Raw genomic sequence first — 22,181 nt, 5'->3', positions numbered from 1 at the left:
CGTTTCTTTATTATATGACTCATATTCTCTGGTGTGTGGTTTTGCCTCTGGTAAAGCTACCGCTTTGAAGGTTCAAGATAAAGGAAAAAAAAATATCAGACATCTTGTTCAGTTAGAATTTAACACAGAATGCAGATGTTAAGAAAACGACTGTAAGGTACTCCCACATGGGGCATAATTGCTCAATTGGTAGATGCAAGTTAGTGGAAATGAGAAACTCTTTTTAGAGATGGAAGCGGAGTTTGACATGAAATATGCCTTATGCAGGTATTTCAGTTCTGAGGCATTTTTGCTCATTTTATCCTTTTGTTCACTTTGATACGTTGTTTGTTTGGATAAAATAACTGGTGGCGTCTATCTATTGCAATTCTCTGTAATGCATCTTTTTTTCTGAGCTTCTGGGGGAGAAGTAAAAACTGAAGCAGACTTTCTGTAGGGTTGGAGGAGCATCATTTTTAATGGTGTTTTTGAAGAACTTCTCCATTTTCAGAGACACCAATGATAAAGGGGCTGATTGAACTTTCTGTTGGATACCTCATAGAATGGAAAAGCTTCTTCTTTGTGGGGGGGAAAAACAGGGGCTCAGGGACTTTGAAGCGAGTATTAATTCATTTGAAATCTTGATTCAAAGTCAGTTTTGGTTTAAAGTAAATAAGATTAACTCTCTTTTTTAAGTGGGATTTCTGATGAAACTGGTGTTATTTGAAACAGGTCTTAGCAAAAAGAAAAACAACCCAAAAAACAGTGGTTGCAAGCTTAAAAAGGGATGAAAAATCTGACTGCGTTCACAAAGTAAGGGAATTCAGTCAGTTATATGTTAGTTTCATCTATTCCTCTGTGCAATTCATAGGTTATGTGTTTGTAAAATGTATAGAAGGGCTGGGTTTTCTTTTTTTTAATGGCTGTTGCTTTAGCGTTGCTGTTTCTCACCAGGAAGATGTGTGAGCAAGGCAGATTTGAAAATGTGCTATTGTGCTTCAGGGCTTGATTCTACTCCAGTTTAAGTTAATGATAACTTAAAGTAAAATTTATCTTTCCAGCTGGAATAACTTTTGACCCATGTAGTGTTTTGGTACAAGGACAAATATAAAGAGAAATACGCGGATGGTAATCATCAGTCCAACAGTAATTGTAGCATTCTGCACTAAGCATTGCTGATTGCTGGTGTTTGGAATAAGGCCTTCTGAACCAGAAAAACCCATGCAGTATTTAATAGTGTTCATTCAGCACTTGCTATTCTACCATCTGTATTTAAAAGCAGGTCTAAAGGGAAAAAAATGCTGACTTGAAGCAATACCTGAGCTTTGCCTAAGGGTAAATGTTGGCACGTTCTAAAACTTGACAAATGGGACCCTTCTTTCTCTGGATGAGGAAAGGGGTAATTTTAGGGTTTTTAACAGTAATGGAGGGTGTTGAGCTGTGAGAGGTAGCTGCCCCTTTTGCTGCAATGTGCATTACAGGTGTGTTATCTTTAGGCTATTAGTCATGTAAATTCTGGTCCTAAAAATCAATGTATTTTAATTTAAGATGGATTTCAAATAAGCTTGATGCACCAGTCCTTAAAGAGAGACACCTGATGGTATGTAGTTTCGTCAAAGGCACAGTATGACCAACACCTGTGCGCTAATTCAAATGTATTTGTGACATATCGGGTATGCTTGGATATGCATACTTAAATTGCATATGAATTAACTAATATGTGTTTACTGGTGAGAGTTAACCTTTAAAATAAGGGGATCTGAAACTACTGATTTCCTGTGGGTGCAACCATATTCTAACTCAAATTCATGATGGAGCTTCCAAGAACTTGACTGAGAATCGCATTCGCATTTATACCTTTAATCTGTGATTGAGGGTTTTGTTTGTTGGGTCTTTTAATTACATCGGTCTCTACAAATGGCTTACATATTACAAATTACATATTACAAATATTATACAAATATAAACAAATTATTTATTACAAATATGCCCAGGGAGGTGGTGGAGTCTCCTTCTCTGGAGATATTCAAGACCCGCCTGGACGCCTACCTGTGTGACGTGGTGTAGGGAGCCTGCTTTGGCAGGGGGGTTGGACTCGATGATCTCTAGAGGTCCCTTCCAACCCCTGCAATTCTGTGATTCTGTGTGACTTTTGTAGTGATAACAACTTCAAAACAAGTGTTTTCCTCTTTACAAGATTATAGTATTGTTTTAAGAATGTGTAATTTGCTCCCCCCCCCCATAATTTTACTTACTTGAGGAATAATTTTTAAAGATTTTGTTTCAGATTTGCAACCTTGATGATTTACCTAATTGATACAAAACAGAAATCAGAGCTCTCTTGATTCCACTATGATTTGTGTGGTGCTTTTTGTTACTTTTGTTAAAGGATTGGGGAATTCTTACCAAAATATGCCTGGATGATGGGTGCGGCCTAGTTGTATAAATAATAATACTTAAGGCTTGGCTTTTTTTTTAAGAAGTTAATGAATGTGAGTAGGTCATGTCTCCATTGTAGTTTCTTCCTTGAACTCGTAAAAGGAATCGAGATAAATTTTCTTCTGATTACTACTTCAGGCATTATCTTAGCTCCGTGTTCCAGGGTGGATTCAGCAGAAAGGCTTTAAAACTGAAATGGAAGCCTGCACAGCACGGCGGGAAAGATCATTTTTTTTTCTTTTTGTTATTTTTGGCTAAGTGTTGATTGATAGTTGCTAAAGTTAACAGGAATTGACCTGTGCCATTTTTAATCCTTTATTGATGGGGATTTATTTTGTCCTTTGTGGAACGGAGTGAACATATTAAGGGCATATTATGCTAGTAGCTGTGGAAAAACATGGCGTGTTATGTAAGCGTGTGTGTATTCAAGTTCGGTTGCCTTTTACTAAAGTATTTTAATTTTGTGAGCGCAACATGGTTGTATGGTACTTAATTCCTTTAACTTTGTATTCTTTCAGGCCAGGTTCATGTGAACAGTTGATGTGTGTATCTAGCAGGTAGTCAATTAGCTACAACCAAAGCGTGTAGTCTAATGTTTGCCTATAGGAACTAGTCACCAATGAACGTGAATCACTTGTTTAGTAGAAAACATGCAGATACTTCATCTGGTTGTTGAGACTTATCAACAGACTCATATTCCTTTGCTAAGAATGTTTTTAGGAAGGCCAAATATTTTGTTGAACCTTCATGAAACACTGAATTGTGCAAATGTAGTCCCTTGTGCTCATTTTCGAACACCGGTTTTAAAATCTATCTTATCAATCAGGCAAACACTTTAATTCCGCTTTCAAAAGATGTTAATGCAGGCACTGACAGGGAAAGCACTTCATTTTCAGCTGGCCTGTGGTTTGCTCTGCGTTTTCAGATATGATCATTCGAGTTGAATTTTGTGACTTAAATTTTCTTCCACATTTTCCTCATAAAAATGGGATGTCATTTCTGTAATGTGAAGACAGGAGAAAGAAATAAAACTATGGTCATCATCTGAAGCTACATAGACTTTCCTTAGGTGTTCCTTCTTGGATGTAATATTCAAATTCATACTGACATTAGCACCTGGTGATTGCTGGTTTACTTGGAATGTGTCACTGTGTTCGGAGAAACTGGAGAAGTTTGCTGAGGTGTATTTCTGGGCACCAGAAAATCTTGACACTGAATACTTAAATAAAAGATGAGGAACATGGCAAATGAGCTTCACATGTGGTTAGACTTCCTTCGCTTGCACAGCTGATGCTGTGACTTCAGTATGCTATTTGGTCACAACGTGTTATGTTTCCCAGTGATATGTACTTGATGGAGCCCAAAGGAGTTAGAAAGCAACATAATCTTACTTTTTTGTTTTTGAAATAACTTGCAGAATTACCATTATTTCCCAAACGTATGAAAATATACCATGTTTTACATGAAAATGTCATAAAAGAGGAGATACAGTGAATGTTGCCTCCATTGGCTTCATTTGATTTTTCTTTCTAGCTAGATTTTTACCTCAGGGCTTTGTTTATCATCTGGGGTAGGATGAACAACCACAAGTTTTTATAGCTACCTGTGATAACTGTTATAGTTACCTGTAAACTACAGCATAGGAAGTTCCACACGAATGTGTGGAAGAACTTCTTTACAGTGAGAGTGACGGAGCACTGGAACATGCTGCCCAGGGAGGTGGTGGAGTCTCCTTCTCTGGAGATATTCAAGACCCGCCTGGACGCCTACCTGTGTGACATGGTGTAGGGAGCCTGCTTTGGCAGGGGGGTTGGACTTGATCTCTAGAGGTCCCTTCCAACCCCTGCAATTCTGTGATTCTGTGATGGTTATAACATTACTGTAGTAATTCAGAATTCTAAGAATCAAGTAGGTTTTTAAACATTGTTGTTTGTCTTTTTCTTGGTCTAAGTTGGATGCTGGTGGTTCTTCACTTGTTACAGTATTCACAAACTTGATCTCGAAGGCTTGGTAATGATGAAGTGGTACAACAGTGTTATTACTACCCTGAATGAACAACCTGAAATACTAAGAAGTCTGTCAAAGCAGAGCACCTGCATATACTATGTATGCTAACCAAGGTGTCGGCAACTCCTTGTTCTTCACACGAAGTCTAGCATTGTCAAGGAGATTGATATGGATAAGCAGTGGATACTGGGGAGAAGTAGCAGTTACGCAACAGATAACATTTCTTTGCTGCAGTAGCTCTCATTTTGATGCTGTATGCACATGATTAATTAACAGCAGATATGGAAGTTGTGCTCTTTCCATGCTGAGAGCAGATTCTGCTGATGCCCTGTGATACCTTTCCCTCAGTATGAAATACTTGTTTGCATACAGATTTCACCAAGTGTGTCTGGTTTTTTTTATGCTGAACTTCTCATGTCCTGATTAGTCAGTGTTCAAGTACAGAACTGTAAACATTTCATACCTGAGGTCAAATGAATACCTTGATGTTACAAGTTGTGTTGTTCATATCCTATTGAAGGATTAAGTTTGCTGCTAATGGGTTGGTCAGTCAGAAGTGCTTTCAGAAATAACAAAGTGTTACTTTAGCCTTGTGGTTGCAGAACCAGAAAATTGGAATGGGGATCAAATTGCAAACAAGTCTAGTGCAGTGTTGAAAAACAAGCAAACAGCTTCTTGAAGTGATAACGTATTGTGGAACTGTGACATTATAAATATCTGCCACAATTGTCTTTAATGTCTGTGTGTTAATGATTTGAAAAATACCCTGATTTTACTGAAAACACAATTAGGGCTTAAAATTGGAGTGGTTTGAGTAGGCTATAGTTCTTCTGCCAACAGCATAAAGACAGAGACTGGAGTCATAGGAAGTCCTATGCATTATCACAAATGAGTGGCAGCATTCAGAAAAGAATAAAGAGTAGGTTTTCGTTTCTGAGTTTGTTTCTACCTCTTCCTATCTCAGTGCCATATGTTTGCTTTTCTTGTATGTATTTGTCTTTTTTAGAATATGTTTTTACATAGCTTTCAATGAAAAATAATGAATTTCAGTCTGCAAAGCCAATTACTCAAGAGAGGGTGATGAACAATGCTGCTTATGAATCAACAGCAGTGTTATATTCAATACTATGTTATCACAGTAACACCAAATGTTTCCTATCTTACTTGTGAATCTGATTTTGCAGATAGTGGTGTTCGCTCTTACCCAACTTGCCTTATTTATTATCATCACACGAGACACAGATTTTCACTGTGAAACAGAACAGATAATATCTATTTTCATTAGTACCTATATGACTTCTGTAGTACTGAAACTTCTGTAGCCTTCAGAATTGTTGGTATTTACTGGTATTACTTCAGTGAATGTGAATTAACTGGGGGCTTTTTGAAAGTCAAGCCAGCAGTAAGTCAAATACTTCTTTTACATTCTGTCTTTTTTGGAGACAATTTTAGCTGAAAACTTTATATACTTCCATTGCACTTTATAAGGATAAAAATATTTTTACTTCTACATTTAGATATACTGATTTGATGGCAACTGGAAGACTAATAAGTCCAATTATCATTTTAAGTAGGAGTGACTGATTTTCATCGCAGAACCAAAAATACATTACACGATCATTTATGAGCCTTAGAATATTTTTGTTCATCAGGTATTTTTCAGTGCATGCTCTAATTTAATTTTAAATTGGAGAAAGTGAGAGGTTAAAGCCTGTACAACCATTGTTTTTGTGCTGGCCGCAGATCTGTGAAGGCATCTGATATATTTTCAGTTGTGGTTGCTGTTCTTGCCTTCCTTCCCAAGCTCTTGGCTGCTGCTTACGTGCCTTCTGTAAGCTGTGCAGGCGGCAGCAGTCCTCCACCTCAGACTGCAAAGTGCTGAAGATCTGCTGTTGCTGTCTGGTGTCTGAAGGGCAGCCTTAACAGCCTCTATGGATCATGGATTGATCTCGATTCCACATCTTCCTTCAGGAAAGAAACGTCAGGAAAGAAATTCTTGCAACTTTTAGCACCTAGGTTGATTTGCATTGAAATCTCCCGATTTAATTACAAATCTGTTTATTAAGAATTAACATGTATTTAAAAACCTTTGCAAGAACTTCATTTATTTGCTCCCTCGTGTGTAGCTGAAACAGCATTATAATGAAGCTAAATACAAATACAGACGAAGAGTAGCCACGTTGCTTAACAAAGACACGCTGTCCAATTAGTCCAAGGATGATGACGGCATTTCAGACTTCTACAAGTGGCAGTTTTCAGAGGAAGGGCAGTGAAATATTTAATGAATTGTCTTTATTTATAAGCTGCATTAAAACAGATTTTCCATCACAGCCAGTGAGACTGTAAACATAGTGGAATACGTTAAACAGTTGTTCTCATTATCAATTAATTATTTGGATCTCTTTAGCCAAATATGACTGGTTGGTGATGGCTTTTGCCATTTTTGAGTGCTTTATAGAAATAATATGTTTACTAGTCAGGGAGACTCCTTTTATTTCAGTGGTTATGGTTTAAATAATAAAAGAAACCATGTTAGGGATAAATAATCACATGCACACACATTGTCACTGAAGCCAGAGAGACCTATGGACCAGAGAATATCACCTACTCATGCAATAATAGTGTCATTGTTTAGAGGATCAAAGAAGTGAGTGTTCATTGGCACAACAGCCATAAATCTGAGCTGCATGCCCTTTCTTCAGCATGTGATGCAATTCAAACTGGAGTTTCTGGAACAGTGTTAAGCACCACCAGCGTAGACCTGAGCAGATTTTTTTTTCATCACTTCCATGGCTTCATCCATTGATTGATTGTATTTAGTGTCAACGGTGGATTATCCTCTTAAAGTCAATGTAGTCTACACCAGCAGACTGGATATTTGGTTTGTGGAAGGCACCAGTTTCATCAGAGAAATAGAGAATGAGTTCAACAGTATGAACAGAAGACTCTGTGTCTCCCTTGGCTAAAATGAAGTAAATAAGTTTAAAACACAGAGGTATTACAGATGATATTCCCCCTCCCCCCGCCCCCCCTCCCTTCCAAATATTGAAGCAGCTTTTTATGATAAATGTAAATAGGGCAGTAATGCAGATGAGTGGCAAGAGCAATGTCTGTTTGCAGTTTGCTGAATGTTATGGCTGTGATCTTTGTTCTGCCGCCTATTTAATTTCATTTGCTTTTCTGTTAAAAGATTCAAGTGTTTTACTCCGGTTCTGGGAGCTTTTCTTAAGGATGTCATTTGTACAGTGCAGTTTTAAGTTTATATTGTCTTTTACTTTGGAAAGTCTTGCAGTGATTTCTCGGAACGGAGCTATGTCTGGTTGTAAACATGCCAGCTATCATACGAAGCATGGAGATTATGCTTTCTTACTTTAAATCAGTAGATTAATTTTAGTTGGTTTAAAGTGGATCCTTGTAATTAATCTACTCGAATTTGTTTTAAAAACCTATGTTGGATGTTTTGAAAGAATATTTATCTTTAGGCAAGAAGAATATTGGAATCTTTATACGTTATGTCGACTTTAGAGATGAACTTTGCCATTTAAATCTTTCAAAAGTAAACCTTCTCTGACACTCCTGCCAATTCATTCCCTTTGAGTTTTCTTATTGCTGTCAGTGGGACTTAAACATATTTTAATGCAATATAATTATCCCACTGTTTGAAACTGTGAAATTGTTTAGCAAGATAAAATAGGCTAAAGATACGCAAGTCCTCTTATCTCTGTTAAGCTGGTGAACGCTTTTTGATCACGTCCACCCTCACTTCCATAGGATGTTAAGTGACAGAGCTGTGCAGATCATTCTTTTCTTAACTTACACCCACGTTCTTTCTTTCATATCAGCTAAATAATATCAAATTTAAGAACTGTCAGGTAGGAAAAACATGAAGAGGCAAAGAATGGTTAAGTAAATCAGGGAGAAGTGTATTCTCAGTTCCCTCTGCAGACAGCCACCGACTTTCTGCCTGCAGAGCTGGAGCTTGCCAGGACTAGCAGTGGGACCTGGAGGTCAGTCCCAGAGCACCTTGGGTCCAGGCTAGCTGACAACCCAAGTCAGAAAGAAAGGGCAGGAGGGAAACATAAATAGAAAGCTCTTGTGCTACAAATATGTGGTCATTTATTTTATTTTGCCATTAGAGAGAGGAGGACATCAGGTATTTCCACGTCCCTGAAAGCATGTCATTAATCATCAGATTTTTAGCAGGTCTTACAGGAGATTGAGGCTTCCTGATGGGGTTTGTTAGACCTTGAACATTGGGGTAAAAGTACTTTTTCTGGCAGAAGGGTATCCTTTAACTTGAACTTCATCTTGTGCTTTGTTTTTTTTTTGTTGTGGTTTGGTTTTCTTTTTTATACCAGTGTTGCCTTCTCCTTGGAGGAAGAACAGACTGATGTATTTGGGACAACACACTTCTAACTGAACAGCAAAGGTTTTATTTTTCCTCTCTTAGAATTATCATTTTAGTCTTTCATATTATTTACTGACTTCATCTCTAGATTGTAACAACAGTCAACCAAAAAAATCTAACCAACAGCAGTGTGGGGTCTATTACAGATATAAAGAATAATTAGTCAGGGAATCGTAATTAGTCAGAAATCATAATTGTAAAATAATTTGATTGAATAAATATATCAGTAGGGGAAAGTAGCAATGCATGTTTTGGAAAATCTAACCTGCAAGAATTTTCTGTGCTTGTGCAGAAATAAAGGATCAGATTTGGAGCTTGTACTGTGGAGCAGGTTTTGAGTCTTCTCACCAATGAATGAAAGCCTAGCAAGAAGTAGAATGGTCCACAGAAATAGAGCTCATAGAATCATAGAATTACCCAAGTTGGAAAAGACCTTGAAGATCATCAAGTCCAACCGCAGCCTAACCATAGTACCCTAACTCTAACAACCCTCTGCTAAATCATATCCCTGAGCACCACATCCAAACGGCTCTTAAACACATCGTAAATTCCTGTATTGCCTTTGGTCCATTTTTGCAAATGCTTAAATGTGTGTGCATAGTTGGACTTAAATGCCTTGCTGGTGTACTCTTAGCTCAGTGTGCCTGAAGCTGAATATCCGGTTATGCAGTGATATTAATACTGAAGTCACAAACACTTTCAACTGAAAAACAAAACCAGAAAATCATTTTTTCCGTGTTAAATATATATTTGGAAGGTCGTTGAGCTCTTTTATGGATTTTCTTGGGGGTGGGAAAAATTGTGTAGGTTAGAGATTGGCACAAAACTTGAAATAAGCAAAATCTTCTTCAGATAAGTGACAGTTCTCTGGATGCTATTAAGCTGTGAACAGTAGGTCTTTTCAGTAATCACTGTGATTCATTTTCATATTGTGTTTTTTCTAATAATAATATCTTTAAAAGGCTTACAGAACAGTAGGCTGCACCAGCATAACTTTCTGTGCTGAAGGGAAGGGTTCATGCATGGAATCTTAGATAATCTACCTTAAATTGATCTGCACGGCTCAATAATACCATAAGAAAACTGTAAGTTCAGGTCACGGGTTCATGTAGCACCGAGTCTCATCTCTGACAATGGGCAGTAGCAGCACTGGAAAAAGATTATAAGAATGGGGCAAGCATACAGTAGGCATGGTAAAATTTCCTGCATTTATTCCATTAGTCTCTGTGGATTTATAGCTATTTTTTGACATTTGAAGTACTTACCTAGTTTAAAGTTTGTATTGTATATGTGGAAGTATCACTCAAAAGATTTTTTTGTTGTTGTTGTTTTCTTTCTCTTTTTTTTTCTTTTAAGCCAGTCTGTCTTGTCTGGTTTGTCATTTTGTTATTTCATCTCTTCCCTACTGTCCTCCTCATTACATGCCATATCCTTCCAAATATTTATCTTTCAGCTTAAGGAGTCTGTTTAACTGGTTCTCTTGCATGACTCCTTCCATATCTTTGCTGATTCTTCTCTTCCCTTCCATGTTTCTCTGACTTTTACCAGACCCTGTTTGCAATCGGAGGCCATAGCTACTCACAGTGTTTGCAGTGTAGGTACACTGTGGGCTTATATGGTAGTGTATAAATACTGCCTTGATATTTCTTATGGAATTAGTTTTATATTTTTATAGAATTAATGACTTACTCTAAGAAAATGTGAGCACACTTGCAGGTAAGAGGCATATGTGTGAAGGCCTCTACAACAATAGCTGCACAGCCCAAAGGGTATCATTAATGGCAGTTACCCTCATTCTTCTCAGGTGTTACAAGATTTGTCACATATTTTGACTATTTTTTTCAAAAAATGCATTGCATTCCATTGTTTTATTCTGTCATACAGAACCTTAGAATCCTTAAGAGTTAGAAGGGATCTCTGAAGGCCATCTTGTCCAGCTCCCCTGCAGTGAATAGGAGCACCACAGCTACATCAGGTTGCTCAAGGCCTGATCCAGCTTTGCCTTGAAGTCTTTAGTGACAGGACATCAATCGCTTTACTAGGCAACCTGTTCCAGTGCCTCACTGCCTTCACTGTAAAAGACTTTTTCCTTACATCTAACCTAAATCTACCCTCTTAGTGCTTGAAACCATTTCCCCTTGTTCTGTCACCACAGACCCTGCTAAAGAGTCTGTATGTTTTCTTCCTGTAGCTCCCCTTTAGATACTGAGAGGCCTCTGTCACATCACCTCACAGACTTCTTTTCTCCTGGCAGAACATCCCCAGCTCTCTCAGCCTGTCCTCGTAGGAGAGCTGTTCCGTTCCATGGATCATTTTTTCAGCCCTCCTCTTGGTGCATTCTAAAGAATTGGTGCATTCTAAGATTCTGTGTCTCCTATAGTGAGGACTCCACATCTGGACACAGTACTCCAAGTGAGGCCTCACTAGTGCAGAGTAGAGTGGCAGGATCACCTCCCTCAACCTGCTGGCCACTTTTCACACAGCCCAGAGTATGGTTGACTTTCTGGGCTGTGAGGGCACATTGTTGGCTTATAACCGGCTTGTCATCCTCTAGTACCTCCAGGTCTTTTTCAGCAGGTCTGCACTCAATCTTTTCATCCCCCAGCTTGTGTTGGTAAAGAGGGGTTGCCTCAACCCAGGTCCAAGATCTTGCATTTGAATTTGTTGAACCCTATGATGTTTACCTGGGCCCACTGTTAGAGCCTGCCTAGATCCCTCTGGATGACAGTGACACGTCTTCTCATTTGCCACGTTGCCATGTATCCCTTATGAAAAAGCATCTTTTAACTTATCAGCCGTGACTAATATTTTCTTCTGTGCAGAAGGAGAACATGCTTTATTTTTATTCTTAAAATGGAAAAAAGAAAAAATTGGTCTTCAGCCTGATTTTGGAGAGACAGTGTTTACAGTACCAGGAAGGACATTTCTGCTTTCAAATCTGCTCATCATTCCTTAATTGTTCTTTATGATTTGCCTAATTTAGCAGAAAAGAAGATCACGGTTTGAAATCCTTCTCATAAGGATATTTTAGAAGAGTGCCTTTTTGTTGCTGTTGCTTTGTTGCAGTCCCCAATGCTGTGTGTCACTGGGAGAAAATGTTTTGAACTTGTTGATCTCCCTTGGGGAAACGCTGCAAGTAGCAGAATTTTGTTATTTTTAGGTCAATTTAGGTCTGACATGATTCAGCACTTGTGGTTTGTGGGGGGGAAAGGAAAGAAGAGTTGTAGATTATGATTAAAGGAGCAGAAATAGTAAGGAGTGGATACTAGAAAAGGAGTCATCTTACTGTTAAAATACTTATTCACTTGGCTTCCCTTCTTTTTAAAATGTCCATCTCCATTCCCCATATTTCCCATATATTCCTTGTGACTGGTACACTTCGGAGAGAATTTAGAACAGCAAGTTGCCTTCAGATCTTGATAATACCATTTAAGTCTGTCAAGCGTGATTGTCTCCAGCAGGTCAACCACTGATCCTCTTTTGACAGCCTCTCAGGAACAAACAGAAAGCCTCTAGGAAAAGGGGTGGAGAAGACATGAGTTGCAACATAGCTGCTTATAGTGCAGGAAAAATTCTTTGTTGTAATAGTGGACCACAAACAATGAGTTAACTCATTCGAAGTTACATTAACAAAGCATGAATTACAAAAAACACATGAATTAATTATGTCATTATCTTTGGCGCTAGTGAGGTCCTCAGCTGGGATATTGTATCCTAGCACCGGGAACTGAACTTGAAAAAAACAAACAAAAAAAAAACCAACTGTGTTGATGTTCTTCAGAGCATCAAGAACAAGGACAGATGAAGGAAACTAGGTATACATGCTGTTGAGAAAAGATTTCTCTGGTTTGAAAGAAAAAGGGAGATAAATACAGTATTCAGTATTTTTAAAAGCTGTAATTAAGTATTCTTGTGCCTGACTACAAGGGTTGCTCCAAAAGTAATGCCTCTTATTTTATTATTTTGGCCCACAATATCAGAGATGGATATTAGTGATACAGCAGTAGAGAATTGAACCTTCCAACCAACTTCCCATTACGTGTTGCTGCCATGTGACAGATGACAGCAGAGAGGCAGTCTGACAGAATGGCATCTGACATGGAAGTGTCTGAAGCAAAGGAGTGTCATTGAATTCCTCCACGTGGACAAAGTGGCACCTGCTGACATTCACTGATGCTTGCTGAATGTTTATGAAGACCAACTGGTGATGTGAGCACAGTGAGACAGTGGGTGGTGCATTTCAGCAATGACAACAGCAGCAGTGGGTTACCTCTGCTGGTGCGGATTTGTGTGAGTGAGGCATGCAGGCTCTTGTTTATTGCGGGTGATAATGCAGAGGTAATGGTGGTGACTATGTTGAAACACAGTGTTTTGTAGCTGGGAATCTTCTCTATCAAACAGTGTTATTGTTCTCTTTGTATCTGTTGTTGTTTCCATGGGAATAAATAATAAGCGTTACCTTCTGAACTATCAACCTGTTTAGAGGAAGGAAATGAACTTGAGGAGAGGAGAAAATTCCCCTTTTCAGTTTTTTATGGGGCTCTGCATTTTCAAAATGTTCTGTAACAGTGACTTTAGGAATCACAATCTACCAGATACACTGAGATATGAATGCCTAGTTTCAGGCATTTAATGCTGAGTTCTCCAGGTCCCAGGTGTCAGGTGAGTAGTTTTGAAGCATTGGTGACAGCTCCCTGTTCTAGCAGCAGGAAGGTTTATGTGCTGTCACTTTGAGAGCATATGTTGTGTACTGAGATCCTCAAGAGAGGTTTGAAAGAGCTCTGGCAAAATTGGTGATATTGCTATCAGGTGGTTTAAGGAATTAGTGGGAAAACCATTCCGACCCAAGCCATTCTGTGAATCTGTGAAAACAGGTTTCATAATTTATCATAATCAGTTCAGCAAATCCTATAGAAAGGAGAAACAGTTTGTATTTCTGGTAAGGCTGGCTTCTTATTTTCCTGATGGAGAACGTTTAAGGGGAGAAAGATGTTGAAGTACATCCAGCAGCACTAGTATTTCAAGTATGAACGCATTGAAAGGTGTATCAATTTTTTTCATTTTAATTTTTGTTCTGTAGTGATTAGGAGCATCGCCCCATCACAGAATCACAGAATGACCCGGGTTGGAAGGGACCTCATGTAGTTCCAACCCCCCTGCCTGGCAGGGCCACCAAACATACACATTTACTAGATCAGGTTGCCCAGGGTCCCGTCCTGGCCTTGAACACCTCCAAGGACGGGGCATCCACAACCTCCCTGGGCAGCCTGTTCCAGGGCCTAACCACTCTCCTAGTGAAGAACTTCCCCCTAACATCCAACCTAAATCTTCCCTCTTTCAACTTAAAACCATTTCCCCGTGTCCTGCTATTGTCAGCCCTTTCGAAGAGTTTACTCCCCTCCTGAGTGTAGGTTCCCTTCAGGTATTGAAAGGCTGCTATGAGGTCACCCTGCAACCTTCTCTTCTCCAGGCTGAACAAACCCAACTCCCTCAGCCTGTCCTCATAGGGGAGGTGCTCCAGCCCCCTGATCATCTTCGTGGCCCTCCTCTGGACCCTTTCCAAAATCTCCATATCTTTTTTGTACTGAGGGCTCCACACCTGGACACAGTACTCCAGATGGGGCCTCACAAGAGCAGAGTAGAGAGGGACAATCACCTCCCTATCCCTGCTGACCACCCCTCTCCTGATGGAGCCCAGGATCCCATTTGCTTTCCGGGCTGCCAGAGCACACTGCTGGCCCCATACTGGTTCCCTTCCTTACACAATAAGTATGAACTTCCTGTATACCCAAATTTTAGGGTAGAAGCTTGAGTTCGCAGTAAATCAAAATTTTCTATTCACTTACTTCTTCCCTTTCTTAAAAACAAACAGAAATTGTTGCATATAGTACGATTAGGCAAGATTGTTGATATTGTTGTTGTTTTTAATAAGAATACATTGCTTTGCATGCTTTCAGACATAGAATCACAGAATCACCAAGGTTGGAGAAGACCTAAAAGATCGTCCAGTCCAACCATTCACCTATTACCAATAGCTCCCACTAAACCATGTCCCTCAACACAACAAAAAGGGAAATGAAAAGGGAAAATGAAGCAGAATGTTTGTTAACCAGTTTATGAAGGGCTGCTTTACAGGATTTGGAGGTATCATGAAAAGAAAGTTCTGCCTCTGACAGTCAGCTTGAGTGCAAGGGGAATTCCAGGCATTTGCTCCCAGCAAGTGTTTTTCTTTATTATGAGCACTCTTTGTTTGCTATACTCACTTACTGGCTGAGTTCTGTCCGTGTGTACTATTTCTGGGCAGGTTTTCTTGGTGTTGTTAGAGTGAGTTCCTGTTGGGACCTGACAATGTGGATTTCAAACCTGGAAGGCATTTTACCAGCTGACAGACGTTCTAGTTCATTTACTTTTTTGAGTTGCTTATGTGTATATGATACCTGTTTTCCCCTTACATCCATTATTTTTTCTTCCTCCCGGGGTTTCATACTTTTAGGCAAATCTGAATCACGCTGCTGTTAAGCACACATGCTGAAGAACGCTCACAGTGCAGTTTCAAGAGCATTTGCTCAAGCTGTGCTGCCAGGCTGAGCTATCCTTCTCTTTCTCCTCCGTCTCCATCCGCTGACAGCCTCCTCCATCTCCATCCACTCTGGTTTCCTATTTTTATACCTGCACCATGCCCTCAGCTGTGTCCTGGTAAAGCTGTTTGTTTTGCCTGACCATATGAGTGGAGGGAGAGGTTGTTATTAGTGTGGATCATTCCACTGGTCTAACATGTGGAGTGACACAAGATGAGAGAGATGAAAGTGAAGGTGGGAATGAATGGGAGGGTGAAAGCTGTCTAAATAACAGGCTTACTTCTTCGAACCCTGCATCTACAGTCAGAGGTTAAGGTCAGACCAGAAGCCACTGAAGATCTGCACGTTCAGAGAAACCCCGTGCTGTGTTAATTTTGATGTTTGTTATTTGCTGTCTGCTACGTCTTGCGGAGGTTGTGTAGCATAAGAACAGGTCTGTCTTGTTCACCCTTGCCCTTTGGATAAATAAACACTGCTACCTTTGCTCATGCCGAAACTTAACTTGGCGGACAGAAGCTGTAAGGCTTAGTCTGGTATGTTTTGAAAGCAACTGACCTATCTGAACTCCAGTGTACAAAAGATTTTCTAGCTGCTGGAGTCTCATGTAACAAGAACTCTTCCCATCTGCCTTCACTCCAACTGCAGGATGCTTTGCTAGGATCATGATAGATATGTATGCAGAAATCCCGTGCACAACTGCTTGACCATAAAAGACATGCTAGTGATGTGAAGGACAGTAGAGCATTGTTGCAGTGCATGCCATGTCAGTGGCAGCATGTGGAAGTGAAGCTATGTTGTACAGTTATTGTGGGCTTTGAGGGAGACAAAACAAGTTCACAGGAGTCATCTGAGGGCTTCTGAGTGTGTAGAAACATGGCTTTGGTTCAAGGAGATTCTTGAGCTGAATAAGTAGAGATTGACATGCTGTTTGGGGGTCTCGGCCTTGTCTGTCTTGTTGGGCACCCATTGCTGAAGGAAGCACAGTGGACCAGAAGGACCTCTGGTGCCTTACTGATGCCTTAAGTTATGTTTTATCAAGTCATTTCAGTGAATAACCTTCTAACATTCCTAAATTCTTGCTACGGTAGTTCATTTTTAGATAGATAGAAACTTGTGAAGTTTCACAGGCTATTGAAAGATGCCATAGAAGAGGCACTCTTGCATCTAATGTATACATTTAAAAAGTCTGAGGATTAGCTCAGAGCTTAGCTAGGTTGTCTGGGGAGTGAAATGAGAGCAAATATAATGTACTCCAGTGTTTTGTCTTCATAAAGCCAAGTGAAGGTTTTGAGTTGAGCTCTGTAATTCCTGTTAAATAACCTCTTTTATCTGCACCTATATTATCGTGAGCATTAAGTAATTGTATCTTTTCTCACTGAGGGAAGCATGGAGGAAGAAACAAAATGTCCTTCTTGGATCTCATCGTATTTATGTAACCTGAAATAATCGGGAAGGAAATACATCCTTCTTTACAAAAATACAGAGTCTGTCTTAGCCAAATAGTTGAATAATGAGAACTGTAGGTAGGCAGCCTGAAGGCTTTGCTGCCTCTGGTAGTATTTGTGATCTGTTTTAAACTGTTACTGCTGTTCTTCACCTTAGTTTCCACATTCACTTCTCTAAAGTCTGAATGCTGTGTTATGTCAAGGGAAATGTCCCAGTGATGTTTCCTGGTTGTGTGAAGAGACACTGGGAAAGGAAATTAACTCTTTTCTAGTTATGTGTAGTAGAAGATTGGCATGAGCATGTTTATCACCAGGTTTGTTTTAAGAAAATAATAATCAAGCATCTTTAAGCTTGAATAAAAATGCGCTCCATCTGTGTTCAAACACAAATTATCTGAAGTGTAAGTATACAAAAATGTGTTCAAAACTGGTACAATGATAACACTGACAGGAGCCAATATTGTTACATTATTTTAGAGAAGGACCCAAAAAAGCAGAATTCACGTTTAACTCAAAATTAAAGGTTTAATTTAAGCAGGTTTTGTTCTGAGCTTTCAGATCAGTATGTGTGTTTCCCAGAAGGTTTACAAAATACTGGATGAAAAAAGGTCATTTAAAACAATCTAACTTAATTAGCTGCAGAGCTTAACTCTGCAACTCAAAATTGCAGATAAAGAAAATAAATGCCAAGTTTGTTTTCCAATTTATGTGCTTGGATGACAATTTTGTTTTTGTTTTTGTTTTTTTCTTTTTTCCAGAACAGAGCAAAACTTAGAAGTAGATCTTTAGGAAGAATTTTAATAATTTCTAAAATACGGCCATTTTTAAAGATGCGGCTTTGCTGCATTGAAGAGCTTAGTTGCTTTAAACTTGTGACTTTTCACTTTGCAAGCCAAAATTGTTCAAGGGATGTAATGCAGTCATTCTGTATCAATCAAAATATTTATTTGGAATATTATTAAGTAATAATATTAAAGTCAACCCCCCTCTCTCTATCACTGCCTATGTAAGAAGTCAGCCTCCATTTTTCTTATGAGCTCCTTTCAAGTACTGAAAGGCTGCAGTGAGATATCCCCAGAGACTTTTCCAGCTGAACAAGCCCGGTTCCCTCAACCTTTCTTCACAGGAGAGGTGCTCCAGTCCTCTGAGCGTCATTGTGGCCCTCCTGTATTAGTGTATAACCATCTTCCTCTCCATGGGCTTCCTAGATCTTCTCATCTCCTACTTAGGGACATCTGCTGTGGAATGAAAGGAAGCAGGGCAGGTCTCTTCTCACTAGTGACAAGTGACAGGATGAGGGGAAATGGCCTCAAGTTGCACCAGGGCAAGTTTAGGTTGGATATTAGGATGAACTTCTTTACGGAAAGGGTAGTTAGGTACTGGAATAGGCTCCCCAGGGAGGTGGTTGAATTGCCATCCTGGTTGTGTTTAAGAGCCATTTGGATGTGGTACTTAGGGATATGATTTAGTGTAGGGTTTTTAGAGCTAGGGTTCTGGTTAGTCTGCGGTTGGACTTGTTGATCTTCAAGTTCTTTTCCAACCTGGGTAATTCTATGATTCTATGAACGAAGAAAAAGAGAGGTGCTGAGGAAGGCTGCCGGGTATCTCCCTTGGTTTCTTCTCTCTACCCTGTCCCAGATTTTCAGTTCCTTCCTTCATGGGAGCTGAGCAGGAGGCTTCCAGAAGAAGGCCTCCAGATGGTGCTGGGCTGTTTCAGCTTCATACCAACTAAGGAGAGAGTTGTCACAGAAGGACAAGTTATGTTTTTACCTAATACAAGCTCGCTGACATGAAAAATGAACTTTGTGATGCTGTCCTGTTGAACTGTTTTCTGTCTAAAGTATGTATTTCTCAGTGGGGAACATTTTTAACTAGTAAAAAAACAATAAATACACTTGGATAAAAGGAGGCATGTTGATAATACAAACTGTATGTCAGGTGGTGCACTCAACATCTGTATTTTAAAGCTCGCCATACAAACTAAGAACAAATAACAACTGTTATTTACAAAACCTAAAACCTCTTTCACACGTTATAGGTGAAAATATGTATCTTAGAGAAAACATTCACAAAAATTTAAAAAAAAAAAAATCAGGTAATTTTAATTAATTCTTTAAACTGCATAAATATGACTTTAAACTCATGCAGTCTTGACTGCTTGGCTTTTACTGTCTTTCTTTAGGGTTGAGGCTTAATTAAAGGTCAGTGTCACGCACATTTCCACAACACATAGTAAAACCCTGGAATGAAATGAGCCTCACTTGAACATTTGATTAGACAAGATAATGTATTTCCCCCTGGAGTAGTTTGTTATTCAAAACAAGCTCTTTAGGGAAGGAAGTTCACATCAGTTGGTAACTGTTCCTGTGGATACCGAAGAACTTTGTACAGTACACACTACAGTAAATTGCACGGCAGGTCATATAAGAGCTAGAAGTGCAGTCTGTGTCTATGTAAAAGTGTCAAAATAATAATGAGCTTAAAAGCAGACAAACAGCAAGCACAGATATCAGAAAAAAAAAAAAAAAAAACAAAAAAAAAACAGATTTACTTTGATTTTTTTTTGTTAGTCCAGAAAATTTGCCATTCTAGTAGATAAATTTTAGAAGTGCTTTCTTTTCTTTTCTTTTTTTTTTTTTTCTTTTTCTTTTTTTTTAACCTTTTATGTTATGGCATAGAAAACGCTAAGCAAAAAACTTTGTTGTGAACTGATAGCCTTAAACACAGAGTGGAACTGCATAACTTCGGTTTATGGATTTACCTTTCCTATTGATGCAGTTATAAGCTTCAATATTATTAGCTGTTTTTCCCTGTGGATTAGAATGGACTTTTTTTCTTCTGTCGTCATATTTTGCCCCTTTTGGTCTCTGTACACCAAATATCTGCAATTATAGCAAGTGCTGGTAGTAAGGGTTCAGCTAAATTTTAACTTCTACTTTGATTCTTTGTAATACTTCAATTCCAACGGTAAGCTGGAAAAGAACATGGTATTTTGGACCCATGAACTGAACATCTTCTAGACTAGAATGGGAACATTCCTTAAAGTTATTCAATGTTTGCTGCCATGGATGCAGTTCTGATACATTTTGCAGTATAGCAGTAAGCATAGTATGCCTCTGGTGAGTACTGAGGTTTAGAAATCCAGTTTATATCTTGTCTTCAACAGCCATCTTTGGTATGTAGTACTAGCTCTTGAACTGTATCTTGAGTTAATAGAAATCCTCAAGTGGAAAAAGAAGGCCTGTTTTGGCAGTCAGCACTGATCTCATGTGATTCCAGAAAGTGACTTAATCTTGTTTTCTCCATTCTTTCTCCTACCTTTCATCTTACCTTAGGCAGAAGGGGGTATGTGCTATGGCGTAATGTGCTTTTTTATGTCTTCACTGGAAGCTCAAAGTGTTCTCAGCCCTTTATGCTGTAATTTGTTCCATGAATAATGGAGCTAACAAGTTCAGGTTGCCTCTGAATGCATTGTAGGTGTCCAGCATAATCCACCAATGACAATCGTCTGTGTCTCTGTCATGTCTCCTGTTGCCTGATTTTCCTCAGAGTTGTCCCAGTCCCCCTCTAGATTTTGGTAGATAAGTCTGGCTGGCTGCTCAGACCACATGTGTTAGGCAGCTTCTAATCTAGCAAAGCAGATAACCTACTGAAGTCCTGGTTAACATCAATGTTGAACCAGCTCCTTTCTCCATCCAACAATGGTTTTGAGAGGCTTGCTACCAAGAGACACTTTTGCATCCTGTCTCCTTGGCCCATTGGCTTGGAATTGGTCAACATGTCCTACGGTTGGTTAGAGGGAATGGTAGGTAGACTGAGAGTATGGCATGGTAACATTCCTTTCTTAAAGAAACCAAGCCAAATTGACAGCTTGTTTCCGTAGAGTTTGAGCAGTTATATTATGACTGAAATACAAATGTAACATGTATGCTTGTGTCTGCAGATAACCACACTCCTCTGGATATAGTATCGCTTTTAAGAAACATGGAGTGTTGTATTATTGGATATAGTATCGCTTTTAAGATACAGTATCTGGATATAGTATCTGGATATAGTATCGCTTTTAAGAAACATGGAGTGTTGTATTATTGGATATAGTATCGCTTTTAAGATATAGTATCTGGATATAGTATCGCTTTTAAGAAATATGGAGTGTTGTATTATTGGATAATCTTTTGCTCTATAAGAAAGTTTAAGTTTCACACTGCGTTGTTACTTGAGCCTGTCTGGGCTAGATGTTTAGTGTTTTCAGACCCGTGTTTTGCACAAGAGTGAGTCTTGTGTCTTCCTTGGCAGTGTATGTCTTTCACCTTTCCAACAGCTTGTGGTATTTGCTAGCTGCTCCTTTTGTTGTATTTTTTTTCCTGTGGTTTTTCTGCCATTTTGCTTCAGTGAACTGTAACACACCTTGATTTCTATCCATCTAATTATACACACTGAACAGGACAGATTTTCAGAAGTAAATGCAAATGTAAAATTTTACATGCCTGATCATGGAGAATAAAAGTTCATAACTTTTAATAGCATAGAGGGGTAACTTTCCTGCAGCATATTGGAGAGGAAATATTTTATAGGCAAAGATAGTAGGCTGGATCCTGCCGTGTATCTGCAGCATATTCAACATGAAGTGTATGATAAGATGGAGAATGGAGTACAGTTTGGTGCTCGTGTGTAACATTACCAGTGAGATTTAGAGTGACTGCCTTAAGAAATTCTAAGTAACCTTTAGTGCATGACAGCTGCATTTGTTGTACTACACTACTTTGTCTTCTGTTACTTACCCAGAAGATTTTACTTAAACAGAATAATGTCACTAAGGAAAAGAATAGCTTTTATAATGTAAAAATCAGGGCATCCTTAACTATTTGTACAAATGAGTGAATTACTGCATTTTAATTGTGTACCCCTTTTTTGTATATATTAAAAAACAAAATGATGCAAAAAAAAAGTAAAGTTTTTAGTGACTTATATTCCAAGGTTTATGATTTTAACTGCACAGCATTAGGTCCCCACATTAAGACAGTTACAGACATTTACATCTGCATAAAATGTATTGTTGAAATGTATGGTACTAGTTAGAAATGCTCGGTGTCCCTTTTCCTCGTGATTCATAGAATGAATGTAACAGGGAAAGAGGACAGTTGTTGTGGAAAGCTGTTACTATGAAATATGGAAAACATGAGATCTAATGATAAGTCAAAAATAACCTTCAATAGCTGTTCTAAATCAGGCAGAGCTCAATGGCTAAACAGACATGCTTCAAGTTATTGTTTGAAAACTATTCATCTGCGGTGCAGTTCATCCATTCGCATCATTTTGTTTGAA

The 22,181-nt window shown here is 38.9% G+C and overlaps 1 protein-coding gene across 2 annotated transcripts in view; it reads left to right on the top strand.

Annotated features, from left to right (window-relative positions):
- GNAL (G protein subunit alpha L) overlaps positions 1 to 22,181 on the top strand; it is a 166,810-nt gene that overhangs the window by 64,590 nt on the left and 80,039 nt on the right. The gene's annotated exons all lie outside the window — the stretch shown is intronic.

The sequence above is a fragment of the Coturnix japonica genome, chromosome 2, assembly GCF_001577835.2.
Source record: "Coturnix japonica isolate 7356 chromosome 2, Coturnix japonica 2.1, whole genome shotgun sequence".
NCBI lineage: Eukaryota > Metazoa > Chordata > Aves > Galliformes > Phasianidae > Coturnix > Coturnix japonica.
Note: the sequence above shows the minus strand (reverse complement) of the source record. Positions and strands in the feature narration are given on the sequence as shown.